Genomic DNA, 21832 nt, shown 5'->3' with positions numbered 1-21832 from the left:
ATTACACAGCAGGCTTTCTCCTTTTCCACATTAATATATTTCTTAATTTATTCCTTGAATATAATAAGTTATCTATTACTACTAATTCTATGTCTTCCTTTTCTAAGCTTAGGATAAAGAGTGACCTTTGAAAGCTAAAAGAGAAAAATTAAAAAAGGAAGAAAACTGCTCTAAAGGAAAGAGCTTTATCCAATGCAGAACAGATATCCTCAGGACTAATTCTCAGATTTTACTTAAGGGAAAACAATTTAGGGATTAGACAAACATGATTACTTTTGATTAATGAGATAAACCTCTTTTAAGCAAGGTGTTTATAACTCTGATATCAGATAGTCTCTGTGACTTGCAGGCTTGTGAGGTCACACTGTTACTGTATGGGCTTAGAACAATTCAAATTCAGTATATTTGTTTTTAAAAAGCTAGACAAAGAACATATATGCATCACCCATGGACGTGAACAATGGCATGGGGATTGACTGTGGGAATGGGAACTGGGGGAGAGGGACAAAGGGGGGAAAATTGGGATAGCTGCAATAGCATAAACAATAAAAAACTAAAAAGTAAAAATAAAGAAAATACAAACATAAAAAACTAAAAAGCTATAGCCTTAGCTGTATAAGAACACCATAGCTGTCCTCCCTTCCCATTCCATTTAGATCTAAGAGCAGTCAACTGCTATTTGTAGTAATGTTGTGCCCATCTTAGTTATCAAAACATCTTTATTTTTCAAAGTAATTACCTTTGTCACAATTATTGCAAACACCCTCTCTCCCAGCTAAGTAAGTGGTTCGATCCACATGAAAGGTGATATTTAATATGTTATTTATTATGAGATGATCTGTGGTTAGTCCACTTGATGTTTATATATTTATGTGTTGGGAAGGTCATTGAACAGCTTTAGTAACTATAATTTCAGAGATGCCGAAACACAGGGGCGGCTTCAGGGCAGAAAACACTGTGTGTTTTTGTTTATACATGTGTACAATTATGTTTCAGGAAGCTGTTGCAAGCAATGTTGTGAATTAGATCTAAAGATACTTGGAGATTCTGATAGCACTGGTCTCCTCCAAGAAAGAGTTATGACAGGTAGATGCATGGGAGAAAATTTTCAGGAAAATAGATTAGTGCCACAATAGGAAAAGGATGCGAATGAGATAACTGTTATCTCACTTGGGTTCATTTTCAAAGGTTTGGCTATAAAATTCAGGCTATCATGAAACCCTTCAGTCCTGTCACAGTAAGAGCTATGGAATTCTGGCATCTCCACAGTGTTTACTGTTGCAAAAGCTGAAATGTTCCTTTTCTAATGAGGCCATTCCAATTTTGTTACTGTGTGAGTGGTAAATTCCATCTCTTTAAGAGAGAAGTGATCTTGGAATAATGCTTCCCTGGTCTTTTGAAATTCAAGTTCAAAATAAGAAGAACATAAAGTGAGTAAATTATTACATTGTTTCTACTTATACCCAAAGTTTGGTGACTAAGAATCTGAGAAAAAATTTCTGATGTAAACTCATTACAATGTAATGATCTTGAACAAATACGATATTCCTTGGAGTTTGGCCTCACTCAAGGAAAGGGGGGATAGTATATATATATATTTCATAAAAGGGAGCATTAGTCATAAAAGAGAGGTAACTAATATAATGAAAGAATACAAAGGTCCATAACAGGAGCATTGAGCACTGATTGGGAACATGAATTTTGGAATCTTGGCTTTGCCACACTACAGCTGTTTGACCCATCTAAGCCTCAGTTTCCTCATTTAGAGAACAGGAATACAAATACCTAATTCTGTAAGAGTCATATGTCTAGCACAGTACCTGGGATGTACTCAATAAAAGGGAGGTAATGGTTATAACCATTCTAGATCGTGATCTAAAGTTAAATCCTGAGACCTCTGGGAATGAAGAGGCACAGGCATTACAATGAGGAGTATGGTTCAGTTCCTGGGAGACTCAGTATTTAAGGAGCTTTAAAGTAAATCCTCTGACAATTTTATGGTCTCTTTTAACAAAAAAACAAACAAACCAAATTTTGTGCAATGATAAATCTTTACTATTCCACACTAAGGTTCATTGTGATTTATATATAGTACTCAAATTCTTCACATGACTAATTGCTCTAATTTTTAGCATCAGATTTACATACTGTGGTGGCTACACCCAAAAGCACCACAGGGATGGTCTCAGACTCGGTACTTTGACCTTATTAAGGGTAGAGTCATTTACTATCAATGGTAGTATGAAATTGCAATAATCTTTTGTGCACATGTTCACACCTATTAGGTCTTTATGTTGATCAAAGCATATTCCCTAGAAGAAAAAAAGTAGTTTATTGATAGAGAGGCACAATATATCCTCCCTGATAACTTCTTCTAACTGCCAGGTCATGCCCTACCTGACCTTGTTTTACAGTAAAAGTTAACTATAGTGAGAAACAAACTCCATGATCTCAAAACAAATGCCACAATCAAACTTTATTACTAACTCACACAAAGTCTTACAAAGATACTTCCTTTCAGGCAGCTCGCCTGAGCAGCTCCCTACAGGTGGTGACTCAGAGAACTAGAATCCTTCCATCTATTGCCCAGGCCACCCCCCAGGGCTCAAAATAATGCCTCAGGGTCTTCTTGATCCAGCCTGCATGCAAGCAGAGGAGGAGACCAGAGGGGAGTGGTGGGAGGGGGTATGAAAAGAATGTATGGTAATCTTAGGTGAGGAGGTCTTGAAGTAGCTTGATACACTCCTGCCCATAGTGCATTGGTGAGAACAAGCTACATGGCCACGTCAAACTTAAAGGGAAGTTGAAAAATGTGGATAACTGTGCCCAGAAGAAAAATGAAACAGTTGGCTGAACACATACCAAAAATCCTTTTTGGATTTTTTTGAGGGGTGTTGGGTTTGGGATTCTATATAGCACTTTAAAAATAATGCCTTTTAAACCCTGGCCAGGTAGCTCAATTGGTTAGAGCGTTGTCCCCATGTATCAAGGTTGTGGGTTCAATCCCCAGTCAGGGCACATACAAGAATCAGCCAATGAATGCACCCGTAAATGGAACAATAAACTAAAGTCTCTCTCTCTCTCCATCCTCCCTGTCTCTAAAATCAATAAGTTAAAAAATACCTTCTATGTAAATGCGTGTGCACATACAGGCATGTGTGTGTGTAAAACTGACTCAGTAATTCTGAGAAACATGCTGTATAAAATCTTTGGCATTTTTTTACCCCTTCATGTTCTCTCCTAAGAAACCAGAGATCTCTCATTTTTTAGAGTACAGTACTTTGGCCCCCCTGAACGCGCCTGATCTCGTCTGATCTCAGAAGCTAAGCAGGGTCGGGCCTGGTTAGTACTTGGATGGGAGAGAGTACAGTACTTTGGAATGATGTAAAGATGATCCCCAACCAAGGGAAATCTATCAAAATCTGTGGTAAACACCAATTTGAAAGAAGATCTTGAAAGAGACGTTTTCGAGACACTTATTCAAACTAAAGTGGAAAGAAAACTTCTCAGGATTTCCAGACACCTGACTATAAATGCAAACCTTATCAAATCTCTACCAAAGCAGAATATTTTTATGTACTTAGCTTTTGAATGTTGATATCTTTGTATTTTTCTCTGATGAATTCTATGGCTTGGGCAATAAGTCTGTACTATGAAAAGGGACCAGAGCTAAGACCTAATCTCTTTGCATGTGTCTCTGTGAACTTTCTGGACAGACAGAGCACCAGGAATAGGAGAGAACACTGGAAATATGACCACACTTCAATATGTCACAGCAGAGAAGAGCACAGAACTTGAAGGGAGAACACGGAGAAATTTAATGAGACTTTTCCGCATCCCAGCCTATGAGGATCCTGGGCCGTCATACATCACACAACATTCACACACACAATTCAGTTTGCACGGTGTGCTCTAATTTACCTACAGGTAATAACAGTGTAACACTGAGTATTAATGACAAACCTATACAAACTGGAAAGTTAGATATCCAAATTTATCCAAATTGCGTGTAGGTTTCAGATGGGTTAAGCAAAAATGGAAACTATTAAAAACATACTTTGAAGAGAATGAAGACCAAGCTTTAACCACTCTTTCCATAGTGGACAAAAGCTTTTCCCTTGATCACATATCTCCTAATTAGTGATTTTGAATGTCTCTTAAAAGACTTAGAAATTGATTTGTACTTATTATTTTATGATTGACTTATTTATTAATATAACATACAATTATAAATGTTATGAAATCAAAACAAAGGACACTCACTTCAGGAAAATGAGCTATTTATCCCAGGACCAGATGAAATTACCCGAGGCTAGTCTTCTGTCCTGCTCAAAACCAGACGCTCCTGTGTGGATTGTTTACTCAAGCGCCGATAACCGGGATCTTCCCCGCAAATCTGCAGTTTGTTCACTCAGCGAACGTTTACCAAGTACCCGCTACTTGCCGTGAAGTGTGTGAAGTGACAGAAGGGCAGAGAGTAAATCAAATGCTACGAGAGCCCACGGAAGAGGTGGAGATGGAGATGGAGTGGCTCTCAAACCCATATTAAGAGCTAGGTTTGTGCATTTCAGTATACATCTGACCCTTAACGCAAATAATTGAGAGCTCCAGCCCTGGCTGGGTAGCTCAGTTGGTTAGAGTGTCGTCCTGATAGGCCAAGGTTGTGGGTTCAATCCCTGGTCAGAGTACGTGCCAAAAGCAACCAATGAATGCATAAATAAGTGGAATAACAAATCTCTCTCTCTCAAGTGAATAAATGATTTTTTGTTTTAAATAATCAAGAACTCCAGTCCTGACATATGTCCCTATGCTATGGTGATCTGAGGAATTATCAGACAAATATAGCTCATTTCTGGAGCTATAGTGTGTGGCAATAAAGAACTTTCTGATACACCCGAGTTCTGATACAGATTTGGCTGTCACTTCACATCTCAGATATCTTCAGTGGCTCCTGGCTGAGTTTGAAGTTCAAACCCAATGACATGACTTTGAAGGTGTGTGAAGATCTGACCCTAATTTCATATCATAATAAAGTATAAATTGCATTCTAGTCTTAGTTTCTAAAATAATTCTTGCATTTTATGGCTTACTCTTTCCATCAATCAAAATACTTTTTCACATTTGTTTGCTAATTAACAGCCTAGCTAATCTTTACATCTCACTTCAAATATAATTCTTTAGAAATATTCCTTATCCATTCTGAGTCAAAATAAATCTGCCTTCGCACTCCCATGGCAAATTGCTAGCTCTTACTGAATTCTACCTTGTGCAATAGTTAGTTGCTCACGTGTCTGTCTGCTTTTATTCCTTATAACTAGAGACAAGGACAATGCATTACTGTATCTCAATATCTACCACTGTGCCTATTACAGTGTTTGTGCAAGTATGTGCTCAATAAATGCACATTAACTTGAATTACTCTGTGTTTTCCTTGGCCAGATTGAGTGAAACTTTCAAGAAGAAAGCAGGCTCAAGTCCTGCCCACCCACTAGCTACTACTGTCTTTTCCCAGGGACAGATCATCTCCATTTTGGTCCTTCAATTCTTGCTCTTCTTCTGTCCATTCACCAACATGCAGACCAACAGCCTTCTATTACTGAAGCTCCCTCACGCTACCTGTCCCCCTTCTATTTTTTATTTAAGCCCAAGGGTCACAAATTCAAATGCCTGTAAGTGCATGGCATATGATATAAATGCAAGAATCCAGTTGCTATAAGGTAAAATGTAGAGCTGGAGACAATATGCCCCTATGAAGTTAACCAGGCTGTTATTTTTTAATTGCCAGACAAACATGTTGTTTGTATTATAATACAGTTACAATGCTACCACTGCAACACAAGGCAACACACCTTACTAATAATCCACTAAACTCCATTTTCTGTATCTTTTTTTACATTTGTTTTCTCCACCAGAAGCGCCTCCATTTATCTGTCCTTCAAGGCCTGGAGCCAATGTTACTTCCCCTTTGAAACTTTTCCAGTCCCTGCAGCTGGAATTTGTATTTTTTCCCATATTCCCATTGTACCTTTTCAACAACTTTAGTATACAACTCATCAGAGCTAATCTCGTACTAGTCCTATTAGCATATATTAATTAGCCTTTTCTTATGTTGTCATCCTCTACTTCACTCAACATTGTGTCTTGCACACATAAATTCTCCACAGATATTGCTGAATTAAACTCATGTACCTTTTATTCCTTCCCTGAGCAGTAGCAACTGGGTTCTTGGCCCTAAATTCCACAAAGCAGGTTTCTGAATAGCACTACACCCACACTGTGGATGGAAAAAAAATCTGTGTTTCAAATGATTAGGCAATGTTCCTTGACTCAATTAGAAAACTAGTGGCAATATCAAGGTCTCAAGCTTTATCTGCCAAAACAAGAGCCATACCAAGTTGCCTTAGACATGGGCACTCTTACCAATGTGTCTCTCCAAGAGCATATTTCACTCTCCAAGAGAATAGAGAGGCACTATGATTAATGAATACACTCTTGATATTGAACGTACAGTTTTTGCAGGGTAAGAAGGTAGTTTGGTGAGTGTGCTGTGAAAACTCTAGGAACTTGGCAGCAACCAGTATAGGGGAATTTCCCCCAACTCTGCATTTTAACACTGCTGTGATTTGTAGACATCACTATTTAATGAAGCACATAGCTGTGCAAGAAGAGCAGGAGGCAGCATTTGGCAATAAAGGGCCAGCGGGAAATCTGGCAATCCTGGTCATCTGGAATTTCCCTAACTCACAAGCTGCTTCTCCTTCTAATGCCCAATTCAACCTCCAGTCACTCTCGGAAACCACATTTTAATTACATAAATAACTGAGCTGAGAAATTGCAGTATAAGTCCTGCCCTTTAACTCATCTTGAGCAAGGGTATTTTTGTAAGTCCAGGACACAGAGTTCGACAAATGAGCAAGATAAAATAAGACAGGATCTACAGCTTCAGCTAAAACTGTAGTGGAAACATTGAGGGAAGCTAAAAAAAGAAATCTCTTTGGGTAATGTAAATTATGTCTTTTAATTACATTAGCCCTGTCCTTTCCCACGTTAGCTGCAAACAGAAGTTTCCAAAGCAGCAATTAGGAAAACCTTGTGATGCCCTGTAAAGCTGAGTTGGGTTTAAATCCTTAGCTCGGTAACTTATTGTCAGACATAAGCAAGTCATTTGACCTGTTAGAGTGATATTTCCCTCCTCTACAACACAGGAGTAATAGGATATACCCAATGAAGTTGTTGGAAGGATTGCCTGAGAAAGTACATTTACAAGATCTAACACGTAGGGATATTCAGTTGTATATGTTTCCTCTTGTCCTTTTCTTCCTCACCCTTTCCCCCCAACACATACACAGAGCTGCATGACTTAATAATGTAGTGTAAGCTCAATAAAAACGAGACTGCTTTTTACAGCATAATAGATTTAAGTACTTAATATCTGTCCTTCTTGCTATTATACATCTTCTTGCTATTCTTCACACAACACATTCTGCTTGCTATTACTAAGTAAATGATAAGTGCCTTTATTTTAGGAATTCAAAGCATTTACTGATACATATATTTATCCATTTCCAAATTATTCCTGTAAAGTAAAGCAAAGGCACAAGTATCATTCCTATGGGTAGAGAAAGGTTAAATGGCATGACCCAAATCTTTAACTGCAACCCTTTAGTTATGTACTTCCTTCCTTATACTGCACTGCCTCTAACTGTTTGAAATTGAAGACAAGATGAATGACCCACAGAAATATTTACTAAAGTCATTATAAATTAAAAAGCGGCTATAATTCTTTAATAAATAAAAAAAATCAATGTTCTGTTCACTACATTTTCCATTAAGAATAAATACCATAAAACTCCATCAAGTAAAAGATAAACTTAAACTAAAGGGAAATGAAAGTTTCAACATTATATTTCAGTTTTAGAGTTTGTCCTCATCATGGAAAAAGAAACAAAATTAAACAAAAAAATACTAAGTGTTGGTCAAAAATAGATCTCAATGTTTGCCAAAGACTGATGAAACACAGCTGCAAGTAGGTGATAGATTCAATTCTTCTGAAAAATAAAGGTATTTAGATTATAAGTAGGAAAACATCATGGTAATTTTGTTGCAAAAGGAAATTTAAAAGCATATAAAAAAAGGAGAGTAGTAGTTTATTTAATGTTTATTTAATATTCTATCTTTCTTGTTTTCAATAAAACCAAAGAGTGATTGCTGACTTAATTGTGTGAAAAATATCCACATTTCAGCTGAATTTTAAATTTAAGTTGTATTGAAATAAGTGATATATTATATCATAAATGGTCAAAAGTGATATGAAAGAAGAAAGATAAAACAGGGCTGAAAACTGAATAACTCCGTGGGGGTATGTAATAACTACCGTACACCACAAAACTTACATTCTAAATGTGTGAGATGATTGCTTTTCGTAGGAACATGTGAAAAAATACGTTGACACTCTAAAATTTATTGAACAACGGAAAGGTTTATAACTCTACTCTTTTATCAATATCCCTGAGCCATAGAGCAATTTGTGGGTGTAAGAAATCTATGAGCAGTAATGATAATTTTAAGTACTTTGAAAAGTTAAAAGTTCTCCTTTCCTTGCATATTTTGTTATTTTCTAGCAATTTAAGCAGTACTAATTATAGTCTAAGAAAATAGTAAGTAACGAAAGAATCAACGAATGATTCTGCGTCTCTGAGTGCAGGTGGGCGTGGGGACCTACGCCCCCGACAGGGCTGCTCTACTTGCTCTTGCATGTGCCCCTTCTGCAATCTGTCCATCTGCAGTCAGCAAGCATGCTTTAGGGAGCCACTTCACGTGCGCCACTGCCGCACAGGGAACATACAGCATCGGAGTTAATCCTCCGATATTACATTGATTCAGGCCAGAGAAGACATTAGGCAACCAAACTGAATGCCGTTATATACCATTAGTCAGAGTTAAGATTTTAATATAAAATTTACAAAATGACAATCAAAAATCTGATTCTAGCCAATGAACAAAAGAGGAAACACAAACAGACTGTGGTTTCTTTCAGACTTTTGTTCACAAAACAAGTTGGTTTCCTTTAGTGAATATCTTTCCCTTGACAACTACCATTGGCAGAGAAATTATTTGCTGAAACTGGTTCCACATATTAAGTTAACAGATAGTACATATCTTGTTTGAATTCAATGTTAGTAAGCCATTTTATTCTGCATATTGTCAAAGCTGCGTTTAAGGAGTATTTATCAGTCTCTAGGCCAAGATCATGAAATCAATGTCACAGGCTACAGATAGCTTAAGAAAAGAAAGGGAGAGAGACAGAGAGAGAAGTGGGAAAGGAGAGAGAGGGTAATAGATGACTCTGGAATGCAATAAATAGCAATGGAACAAATGGGGTATATCAGATCCTAGTGCATATAGTTTTATGAAATATCATGGTTGAACTTATATGGTGGGGTCTGTCCATAAAGTATCCAGTCATGTACAATGAAAACTAGAGGCATTTATTGAAGAAGATACAATAAACATTGTACATAGGACAATGATGCATCAGTCCCCTTCAAAGTAGGCACCTTGGGACCTCACACCATTTTCCCAATCAGCTGCCCCATCCTATTTTCCTGAATCTTATCGATGGTCTGAAATCTCTTCCCTTTCAAAGGTGGTTTTAGTTTTGGGAAAAGCCAGAAATCACAGGGTGCCAAATCTGGGCTGTAGGGGGCTGAGTCACCTGGGCGATTTGATGTTTTGCCAAAATACTGATAGATGATTTTTAAAAAATAGATGATTTTTAAAAATTCTGTTTTTAGCTAATGTTATCATAAAACTGTGCTGTTAAAATTTATATGTTACTATGGGTCTAAAATCATTCAATGTTGACAGCAATTATCAGCAAAGTTAAAATGCTTCATCCACATATATATCACCAAAATCTTAGGTTAGTGAGCTAGCAAGACTGTTTTCAAGGAATCACAATGAAACGAAATGAGATGAGACCTAGTATATACAGGGTGTGGATCTTTTTGTGGGGAGAAAGAATTATGCAATGTGTGAAGGATTGTTCCTCCTGAGTCTGGGGGCCCTTTTCCATTGAAGCAGCAGGGTCTGGGGTCAGGACTCCTGCTTTGGGCAATGTTTCAAGCCCTCACAAAGCAGGAGATAGCCTGTATTCCTTGGTATTAGATACCTTTCTCTTGGCTGATACCTAGGATCTATGAAATTCTGATTTATGGGTGTTAGAGAAGTTTGCCAACATCAGATGTATGGTTGGATGTCATAAGATTCTAAAAGCCCATAGGCAGAAGATAGGAAGAGTCTCTGGGACATAAAACAGAATTAAGGACAAAGGTCACAATGGCAACCCGACCTCTCTATTTTCTTGCCAAAATAATGGTTGCCGTAATTGTCATCCTGTACACCAGTTATTTGTATTGGGGGAGGTGGAGCTGAGACCAGGGGATAATCATAAAACATTCCAATGTAATGTAGAGATTTTCTCCATATTTAAAAAGCACATTTCAGAGGAAGGTAAGGAAAGTCCATGGTAGACAAGGTACCAGCTGGGCAATATAGAATTAATAAATTCTTCCTTAGTTTTGCAAGCCAGGCCAATCTTGGCTTTCTTTTAGGACATTCTAGGCCTCGAAGTGTCACCATTCGTGTTAAAGGGCTGCTGGCATTATCCATCCACAGAAAACTGCTGTTTTCTTCCTAATATGAGCAACTTAAAGTGGCAAATGGTCTCCTTTCAAATCTAAACCAGTCTCCCTTTCTACCTTTTGACATTAAAAAAATCTTTCACACGCTTGGAGAATCCAATATATCCCCAAGAGGATGTTCCTTTAGTGAATGTCTTAAAAGCAACAGGCTTCTTTTCACTTTTCTAAATAGGAATTTTTCAATCTTATATTAAATCTGTTTTTATGAAGTATACATGCTCTCCAGCCCACTAGTGGTTGTGATTTAACTTAAGGGTGAGAGGCAGGACCCCTCCAGGGTTGTAACCCCCTCACAATGACGATACTGTTCTTATGGTATTGACGTTCCTGTTATACATTAGGGTGTCACCATCTGGAATCGGCTTATGAAGTGGTTCATTATTTGATGTAACATGGATTGTTTGCACACTAACTAGAACACACGTGCTTAGCACAAGTTGAGACTGGTGACTTACACCTGCTTGATTTTATGGTCCTCTTATTTTCTTGCCCCAAAGTCCTAAAAATAGCTACTTAAGTTTTTAGCTAATAAAAACATCTGTTATTATAAGAATATTTTTTGAGAACCCAAATAACTAGATACATTTATTTTAGTAGCTCAAACTTACCTACCAACTATGATTATCTATTAAACACTATGAATTATTAGCCCGTATTATCAATGAACCTTATATTACCCAGTTAACTTTTATACTAATCCTATCAGGCAGGTTTCACTGTTATCTCCATTTTGCATACGAGAAAACTGAAGCACAGAGTGGACAGGCAATCTGCTTGCAGGACACACCCAGAAAGTGACAGAGTAAACATATAACCCATTCTGATGCTCAAGTCCCAGCTCTTGAGCCTGTACCATACAGCTTCCCAGACAGCTCAGGCACGGGTAAACCTGAGCTGCCAATGACTAAGTAACATGTTTAATGACCATGTTATACAAAAACATTATACCAATGTGGCCAGTACTTCCAGGAAGTCATACAGCTAGATACATGTAAAGCTAAAACCATAGCATTTTACAGATATTTGGGACACTAGATTTCTATATTCTTTTTCCTCTCAAGGAGGAAAAGTCAGTTTGAGGGATTTTTCTAGCTGCCTGGGTTTTTCAAAATTTATAAAACTTCCATGGAGAAGGGATTTCAGCGTATTTTATTCATTGTACTATTTCAAAACTTTTAAAAAATTAGCATTTACTAAGTGCCAACATTGTACTAAACTCTAAGGAAACAAAATTCAATGATCATACAAGGTACAAAAATTTATCCATAATACAAAGTGCCACACTATTCGTTCAGCAAGAAATATTTACTGAGTGGTTTCTATGCTGAACACTATACCAGGCCCTGAGGAAACAAAGCGTTGAACAAGAGACCTGTCCCTTCTCAAACTTAGAGCCTAGTGAGGGGGACAGACACCAGTCAGACACAGTAATTGCCCTTACCTGACTCTGCCAAGTGTGTGAAGAAAAGAATAGAGGGCGCAATGAACGCGTACGGAAGGCCCAAACCTGGTATCGAGGTGTTTCCCCGAGATGGTGAAACTGAGACCTGAACACTGGGTAGGTGTTATCTAAGTGTCGTGTCTAGAAAGCTGAAGAAACTATTTCATTAGCTATAGGTTGCTTCACAAAGGAAGTGATGAGAACGGGGTTTGAAAAGTTAATTCAGGATTGCCACATAGAAAGCCAAATGAAGAGTATTCTGGGAGAAAATAGCATAAGCTATGTGACCTTTTAAGTCAAAACAATGCAGACCTGCCCACAGGCATCCGCACAGCTATCCGCACATATTTACCCACTCCTCCGTGCTGAGCATTTTCCTGCCACCACCGTGGTTCTTCCTTCTTCAAGCCCATTGCACAGGACTAGCCTAATGTGTAAATGAAATCTTCTGGTAAGTGGAAAGAGGATATATGTGGCTTGGTTTTCCAAATAGAGACCCAGAGAAGTCCTCTCTGGGACGGGTAACAACAAAGTGCCTTTAATTCACACTGAAGTGTGATTCTATCAGGTCCTCTCCAGTGAGTAAGATTTTGTTTGAAATCATGAGGCTATTCATTTATTGCGGTTCCTCCGTTAGAGGCCAGGTTGAGGTTGCACAGGTGTGGTAGATTGGCATGCTGGAAACTTGTATTTCAGCCTTAATTCTCCCAACAACTGACTTGTGTGACCCTGGATAAGTCAACACCCATTTATGACCCTCTGTTTCCTTCCCTTTTGAGAACAAGAACAAGTTGCAGAGGTCTAAATTCTATGGGTCATTGATGACCGGGTAACCAAACTACAGTGTTGGTGCACTTCCTGTCTTAGGATCCTCTGTCTTAGGATTTAAGCAACTGGATTTTGAAAACTACTTTTATTTAAAGCCATAAATAACTCGTCTCTCTTCTTCTCCTTTCAATCCATCATATACAAACTCAGCTCAGACTGGCAGGCCTTTTCAAGTAGGCAGCCCTCTGGATCGGGCGCCGTGAAACAGCAGCAGTGAAAGGGGGGTTAATGGACGTGAGATGGGCTTTGGAGTCAGGCCTGGCTCTAGTTCTGGCCACACCTCTAGCCCACTGTCTGGAAGAAATTTACCAAGTCTGGTATGTCTCATTTGAACAATAAGAATGAAAATGGCACCTACTTTGAAGATTGCAAGGTGATGAAATGTGAAAATAGTATGGAACACATAGCATATTGCCTGAGTCAATGATCAACTTCTATTGTTAATGATGTGATTTATTAATTTTCTACTATTCTGTATACATACATTATATTCAGAATTATCAATAACACTTTGAGAAATAAAGTATTTAGTGAAAGTAACAGAAGAGGAAAATAAGCACGAGAGTTCAGTGCTTCCTAAGATCACATTTCAAACAATAGACCTAAGACTCAAATTCAGCTCTGTGCTTTTTGATCAGTTCTGCTTCTTTATCTAGTTCAAAACTGAGTAGCAAACAGGACACCCCCCAACCCCACCCCTCCAACACTGCTCAACCTGGGCTTTATCCTTTGGCTCTTTCCCTTTGGCTTCTGCCCTGCTCATTACACCCTTGGCATGGCACAGGCTGATTGCCTTGGGATCCAGGCAAGGAAAAAAGCTTGGTGGAATGTGTTGTCAGAGTCCTACTTATCTTTGAATGAGTAAAGAATTTAAAGGCCTTAGGGAAGAGGTGATTTACCAATCAAATCTCCCCCTCAACAAGTCAGGAAACAATGGAAAGATAATCTATGGCAGCCAGAAAAAAAGCTCTCTAAATGCTCTGAAGTCCCAGAGAGGCCCCTGGAGGTTTTTAAATCTGAATCATTTTGGCTGAGGAGGAAGTTGGTTTCAAATGAATTTGGAAAGTTGAGATTCATTGTCAATACATCTTCCCTACAGTTTCTCTCTGATGTTTCTCATTCACTTAAAAAACCTTTAATTCTCCCAGGGAAGCTCCTAAAACAACAGGAGATCCATTGGAAGCTTAGTAACCAGCACACTAATGCAGCTTGAGCCACAGTACTCCCCAAAGGCCAACTCAGCAGGGCTAATCCTCAAGCACAGATGAATATATAATTTATAATTAGAGAAGTTGAGCATCTTTTCATATATATGTTGGTCATCTGTATATCTTCCTTAGAAAAGTGTTTATTCAGATCCTCTGCCATTTTTTAATTGGAATTTTGCTTTTTTTGTTTTTTAGTTGTATGAGAATATTAGCTCCTCGTCAGAAGTATCATTTGCAAATATCTTCTCCCATTTGGTTGGTAGCCTTTCTGTTTTGCTGATGGTTTCTTTTGCTGTGCAGAAACTTTTTATTTGATGTAGTTCTAGTCATTTACTTTTGCTTTTACTTCCCTTGCCTTTGGGGTCAAGTTCACAAAACCCCAAGGTCCATGAGATTAATACCTGTGTTTCCTTCTATGTACTTTACTGTTTCAGGTCTTATATTCAAGTCTTCAATCCATTTTGAGTTATTACTTTTATGGTTTCAGATAGCAGTCTAGTTTTATTCTTTTGCATGTGCTTTCCAGATTTCCCAACACCATTTATTGAAGAGGCTATTCTCTCTCCATTGTATGCTTTTTTGTACCTTTGTGAAAAATTAGTTTCCTATAACTTTCTAGATTAAATCATGAAGAATTGGAAAACCTACATGAACTGATCACTAGTAAGGAAATTGAATTAATAATCAAAAACCTCCCATAAAACAAAAGTCCAGGACCAGATGGTTTCACTGGTGCAGTATATCAAACATTCAAACAACATTTAATAACTATCCTTTGCAAACTCTTCCAAAAAATTGAAGAGGAAGAATACTTCTTAATTAATTTCCTGATGCCAACATTACTCTAATACTAAAACCAGACAAGGAAAACACACACACACACACACACACACAATGGTTATAGGCCAATATCTCTGCTGAACATATATGCAAAAATTCTAAACCAAATACTAGCAAATTGAATACAACATTGCATTAAAACGATAGTAAATCACAATCAAATGGGGCTTATTCCAGGGATGCAAGAATGTTTCAACATATGTAAATCAATCAATGTGATATTCAATATTAACAACATAAAAAAATCATATAGTCATGTAAATAGATGAAGAAAAAGCATTTGACATCCAAGATACAAAATCCATTTATGATTAAAACACTCAATAAAGTGGATATAGAAATTAAATACTTCAAATTAATAAAGGCCATATATGACAAATCCTCAGCCAAGACCATATTTAATGGTGAAAAACTGAAAGCTTTTCCTCTAAAATAAGAAAGAAGACAAAGATGCCCACTCTCACTGTTATTCAACATAGCACACCTAGCCAAAACCACCAGACAAGGGAAAGAAATGAAAGGCATCCAAACTGGGAAAAAAAAAATAAAACTGTCACTATTTGCATATAACATGATTCTATATATAGAAAACTCTGAGACTCCACCAAAAGACTATCAGAACCAATGCAGTAAAGTTGCAGGATACCAAATCAATATACAAAAATCCATCACATTCTTATATACTAATGATGAAGTATCAGGAAAAAAATGAAAATAATCTCATTTATAAATGCAAAAAAAAAGATAAAATAAACTGAACAATAGAAGTGAAAGACCTATATACTGAAAACTACAAGATATGTTGAAAGAACTTAAAGAATATACAAATAAATCGAAAGATCTTTTGTGTTCATGGATAGGAAGAATCAACATTGTTAAAATGGCCATATTACCTAAAGCAATATAATACAATGAAGATTTAATGCAATATCCATCAAAGTCCCAATGGGAATTTTTCACAGAACTAAAGCAAATAATCCTAAAATTTATATGAGATCCCAAATAACAAAAGCAATCATGAGGGAAAAAAGGACAAAACCAGAGTGATCACAGTCCCTGACATCAAACTATACTACATAGCTACAATGATCAAAGCAGCATGCTATTGGCAGAAAAACATATACACAGGCCAATGGGACAGAATTGAGAGCTCTGAAAAATAAGGGTATTAAGATCAACTTCAGAGGGCTTACTATGAGTGTTAAAATGAGGCAGGGAGTGTGGAACTCCTGGGGCAGAAGAGGTACTGTGATGAATGAAGGAAAGAATTTATTAATTTAAAAAACAAACAGGAAAATTAGTCTTTTCTACTAGACTGTAAGTTCTGTCAAAGCAGAAACCATGTGGCCATTTCACTGCGAGCCACAAACTTTACCATGGTCAGCCCTTAGTAGGCATTCAATAATAGTTTAGTTGAATCTACTTGTATTAATTTTTACTGTTACTTTTTATTCCAATAGAAGTTTTGTGAGATAAGTATAATTGATATTAATCTGTTATACATTGTCAAGTCTACAATAGTATAGTTCTATATTTAAATAAAACATGATATAAAGTAATCAAATATTACTTAAAAAGTTACCTCAAGCAGTAATCTAAATATCATTTGGTGTAAGTAAAATCAATAGGCTTTTACTTACAATGGGCAGAGTAATGTGCTAAGTGTGAGTGATGGACATATAGTAATAAAAAACCAGTTGTATAATTTACTACATCCAGATACTGTTCTAAGAACTTTAAATGTGTCAATCAATATATGTAATCCCCATAACAAGGCAGGTCTTATTACTAGTCTATTTTTACAAGTAGAGAAAATGAAGGAGTGATGTATATATGGCTTTGTACCCAATTAAAAAGTAAAGCTGTACTGTGAACTCAGGCATTCTGGCTTTAGAAAAGTATCATTAACTACTCTATTTCCCTCTATGAAGTATAACTTATAGCTCCCACCTTAAAGGAAGAAATAATTGCCAGCTCTAATTGAGGGGGGAAATGAGAAAAGAAAAATATAAAGAAGCAAGAAAAAAAAGCGCTAATTATCAAAGCTCAAGAGACATTTTAATTTAAATGTTTAAAAAGTATTGGACTGTGTGAGCAGACTAAAGAAGAAAAACTATGTGATCATAACAATTGATACAGCAAAGACATCTGACAGTATTCCATATCCATCTAGGAAAGTAGGAATTAAGGGGAACTTCCACAAGTTTATCAAGAATATTTACAAAAAATAAAATAAAACTGCTCATATCACGTGTAATAGCAAGGGACCAGACATTTTATAAGATCCTAAGATTGGGAAGAAGGCAAGGGTGTTCTCTTTCAGGTGTTCTATTCAAAATTGTACTGGAAGCCCTAACTAATAGAATGAGACAGGAATAGCATACGAAATGTATACAAATTGGGAAGAAAGATAGGAAACTGCCTTTATTCATTAGATATATGATTGTGTAGAAAACCCCAAAGAGTCTATAGGAAGCTCTTTAACTAATGTGTAAAAGAAATTCACAAAATACAAGGTTACTATGTAAAAGTTAATTTCCTATATATCAGATATGAACAATTAGAAATCAAAATTTAAAAAAAATTTACAATAATACCAAAAAGAAATATTTAGTGTATAGCTAAATATTATAGCTAACAATATTATAGTTAACAAAATTAATATAGGACTTATATAAAGCAAACTATGAAACTCATGAAAAATCAAGACAGATCTGAAAACTTGGATATATATTTTTGGTTCACAGACTGGAAAACTCAGTATTGTCAAGATGTCAATTTTTCTCAACTTCATCTATACATTTAACACAATCCCAATCAAAATCACAGCAAGTTATTTTTTAACCTATTTAAACATTTATCTTTGGGAAATAATTTAAAAACTTGACTTCAATTAAAAAATTGACTCAAGGTGACTAAAAAGAAAGTTATGATGCCTGTTTCAGCATTTCTTCTATGTGACTAGAAATGCTGGGGTCTTCGAGTGTACGCATTACCAAATAAGGTGTGCCGTTAACAAGGGCAGACAGAGCTGCCCTGGGAATTGTGTCAGATCTAGTTTTGAGTAACTGACACACACTACATTTTGAAAAGTAGCCACAGGGCCGGTGCTCTGTCTAATCTGTTTCACAATTCTTCCAAAACTTGTTCCTCAGTTGTATCTAAACCTTTTCTCAACACACAGAGGGCTAAAGGGACATGACCTTTCAAAAGATCTTCCTTGCCAACAACAGCACAGGCTGCCACAGTGCCATGGGAAAGGACAGATTCTTCAACAGCACCTGCAGAAATCCTGTAACCGGCAACATTTATCACGTCATCAACCCAAGACATATATAAAATAGCCTTTTTCATCCATGTGGCCATCACCCATGGTGTCATAGTATCTAGGAAAATTTTCAAAGTATAAATGCTTGACTGCTTTCTGATTCTTTCAGTCCTGAAAAAGCCCCCGGAGGTAATGGCAACTTTACCACCATATTTCCTAAACACCGAGCCTTCAGTTTTGCATGTTGTCATCCCAAACCCTAACTTTCCATGCCTAGAGGTGTCATTGACTCCATGGGACATTTATTTCTGCCCTGTAAAAAATTCTTGTGTCTTTGTATAAATACATCTTCTGGGTGAAACCAAATGATTCTCGTTTTCTTACCTAGTCATTGTCCATCGTATCCTGAGACACATTTGCTTGTTCACAGTGATACTAGTAAAACTGACTCTAAAGTTTATGTGGAAAGGCAAAGGATATAAAATAGGCAACATAACAAAGAAAAATAAAATTGGAAGACCCTACGTGATTTCAAGACATACTGTAAAGTTGCAGCAATCAAGACAGCTCGGTGTTGGCAAAAGAATAAACATAGAAGTCGATGAGACATGGGCAGATACAGATAAACATGGGTGGATACAGATAAACAAGGGGAGCAAGCCAGTTCATGTGGTATTGGATAAAAGTTGGAAACATCAGTAAAAATTCATGTTTAGCTTAATACAGAATAGATAGTTGTATATAAAAATAATTATATATTGTACATGTTTTCATACAAATATTTCTTTGTTCTGTTTGTTGAGATGGCCTAGAAGCAAAACAATCCAGCAGCAATGAGAATACCTAATGTCCAGATCTTGGTTTATAATATTATTCTTCAATAATAGGAAACAGGAATCTTTGAATAAATAGTTGACTCTCAGACTGGGATGGAAAACATGCAAGATGAGTTTGGAACATATTGTATAAGCATCAATTAAGAAAGAGCCAAAAACATTTTAAAGAAACAGTAACATACACAGACAGTAATGAAAGTGTGTCAAAGCAACACAGTAATCAACTGAATGATCCCAATGGCCCAAACTGGAGTAGTTTAAACAACAAAATAAAGAAAGTGGTACTGAATTATATCCCAGAGTATGAAATAACTATCTATGAGTTCATAGTCACATCAACAAATAATTAAATAAAGAAGTAAATGTCAAAGAAAAGGCAAATTTCCCATGCAGAATAATTTCAAATAATTTGTGCAGATCCTCTACCCTTGAGGAGGTAGAAAATAACTCCTTAAGTGTGGGCCGCACATAGGGACTTTCTTCCAGAGTGAGATGGGGGAATAAATAGCTTTACACTAGAGAAACCTGATAAACAGTTCATTAGCCCCATGCCAATATTAACACCAACAGCGATTATTCAAGTTAATTGTATGTATTCTTAATGTGATGTGATGAAAATGTCACTTTACCTCTGTGGTTTTCCTCCCCAAAACCCATAGACCCAGTTTTATCATTAAAAAAATCAACAAATTATAATTGAAGGGTGTTCTATAAAATATCTGACCAGCAGTTCTTAAAACAGTCAAGTTCATCAAAAATCTAGAAAAATCTAAGAATATGTCACAGCAAAGAGGAACCTAAGGTGATATCCCAAAATAAGTGCTTATGTTTCAGGTATTTAACCAAGTTTAATTCATACAGAAAATCTGTCACATCTCATTCTCGTCTCCCCTGGGTTTAACTAATGTGTACTTTGAAAGAAGGCATTTCTTTGGATATCTATTGCTCAAAATCCAAAATTGTTCTGAGGAATATGAATGTATAAAAAAATCTTTAATGAATTAGTTAAAATAATCTGAGTATTTAGTTGAATACTACAATGCACATATTTTTAAAAGTGTTTTGTTTCCATTTACAAAAAAATCTCGAGTCAGGGGAGTACCCATCTTGTCTATTCCTGTCATTTTACCAATGAGTCCATGCAAGTGGATGCTTGAGACAGGACCACAAGTCAAAGGCTGTTTGTAATAGGTGCCTGTAACATCACTGAAAACAATGGTGATTCTTTTCTTTGTTTGTTCATTTTTGTTTGTTTTGTTTTTTCCTGAGGGGGAGGATAAGTACAGATATTTTCTTTTGTATAAATTCTATTGAAATCTGGTCTTGAGACCATATTAAATAGTTTCTAATACACTTGCTAAAGGCCACGCTGCAATAACTTAATCATGCTAGATCTGCTCAGAGATGGAGATGATGATCTTGAGTTTGGTAGACAGGTTAGCCACTCATAAGAACTGTGTGGATGCTCTTCCCAACACCTCAGTTTCTTTGCCTCTTCGTACAGCTCTAGGTTGTTTTCTTTTTCTTTTTTAACACTTTTTAAAAATTAAATTTATTGTTGTGACATTGGTTAACATGATTATATAGGTTTCAAGTGTAGATTTCTGTGATACATGATCTGTATATTGCATTGTGTGTCCACCGACTAAAGTCAAATGATCTTCCATCACCATATATTTGGCTCCATTTACCCTTTACTACACCCCCACACCCTTCCCTCTGGTAATCATCATACTGTTGTCTGTGTTTTTGCATGAAATCATATGGTTCTTAGTTTCTATACCCCACATTTGAGTGAAGTCATATGGTTCTTAACTCTTTCAGTCTGACTTATTTTGCTTAGCATAATATTCTCAATGTCCGTCCCTGTTGTTGCAAATGGCAGTATTTTTCTTGACTCACTAGTATTCCATAGTGTATATGGACCACATCTTCTTTATCCTATCATCTACTGAAAGGACAATTGGCTGTTTCCATGTCTTGGCCACCATGAATAGTACTGCAGTGACTATAGGGGTACATATATCTTTGCAAATAAATGTTTTCAAGTTTTTAGGGTAGATTCCCAGAAGAGGGACTGCTGGGTCATATGGTAACTCTTGTTACCATATTGTTAATTTAAAAAAATGATTGATTGATTGATCAATTGGATTGATTTTTAGATAGAGAGAAAAGGAGAGAGAGGGGAAGATTGATTTTTTGTTCCACTTACTTATGTATTCATTGGTTGATTCTTATATGTGCCTGACCAGGAATCAAACTCACAAGCTTGGTGTATTGGGATGATGCTCTAACCAACTAAGCTACCCGGTCAGGTCTCTTAATTTTATGAGGAGCCTACATACTGTTTTTCAAAGTGGCTGTACCAGTTTACATTCTCACCAGCAGTGAACAAGAGTTCCTTATCTCCACAACCTTTACACTTGTTATTACTAGTCTGGTTGATAATAGCCATTCTAATGAGTGTGAGGTGGTATCTCATTGAGGTTTTGATTTGCATTTCTTTAATAGCTGGTGAAGTTAAGGATCTTTTCATATATATGTTGACCATTTGTATGGGTTCTTGGGAGAAGAGTCTGTTCAGGTCTTCTGCTTATTTTTAAATTAGATTGCTTGGTGTTGAGTTGTATGAATTGTTTTAAATTTATTTTTTATTGTAGTTTTCTATTACCATTTATTCCCCTTACACCCTCTTTCACTCCACTCAC

General features: G+C 36.6%; 1 protein-coding gene and 1 pseudogene across 4 annotated transcripts in view; both read right to left on the bottom strand.

The window, feature by feature from the left end:
• The window catches only part of TP63 (tumor protein p63), a 230171-nt gene that overhangs the window by 151904 nt on the left and 56435 nt on the right, over nucleotides 1-21832 (bottom strand). The gene's annotated exons all lie outside the window — the stretch shown is intronic.
• Nucleotides 17948-18532, bottom strand: LOC112308566 (acyl-CoA synthetase short-chain family member 3, mitochondrial pseudogene; annotated as a pseudogene).

Source organism: Desmodus rotundus, chromosome 2 (assembly GCF_022682495.2).
Source record: "Desmodus rotundus isolate HL8 chromosome 2, HLdesRot8A.1, whole genome shotgun sequence".
NCBI classification, from domain to species: domain Eukaryota; kingdom Metazoa; phylum Chordata; class Mammalia; order Chiroptera; family Phyllostomidae; genus Desmodus; species Desmodus rotundus.
This window is presented reverse-complemented; position numbering and strand designations above follow the sequence as displayed.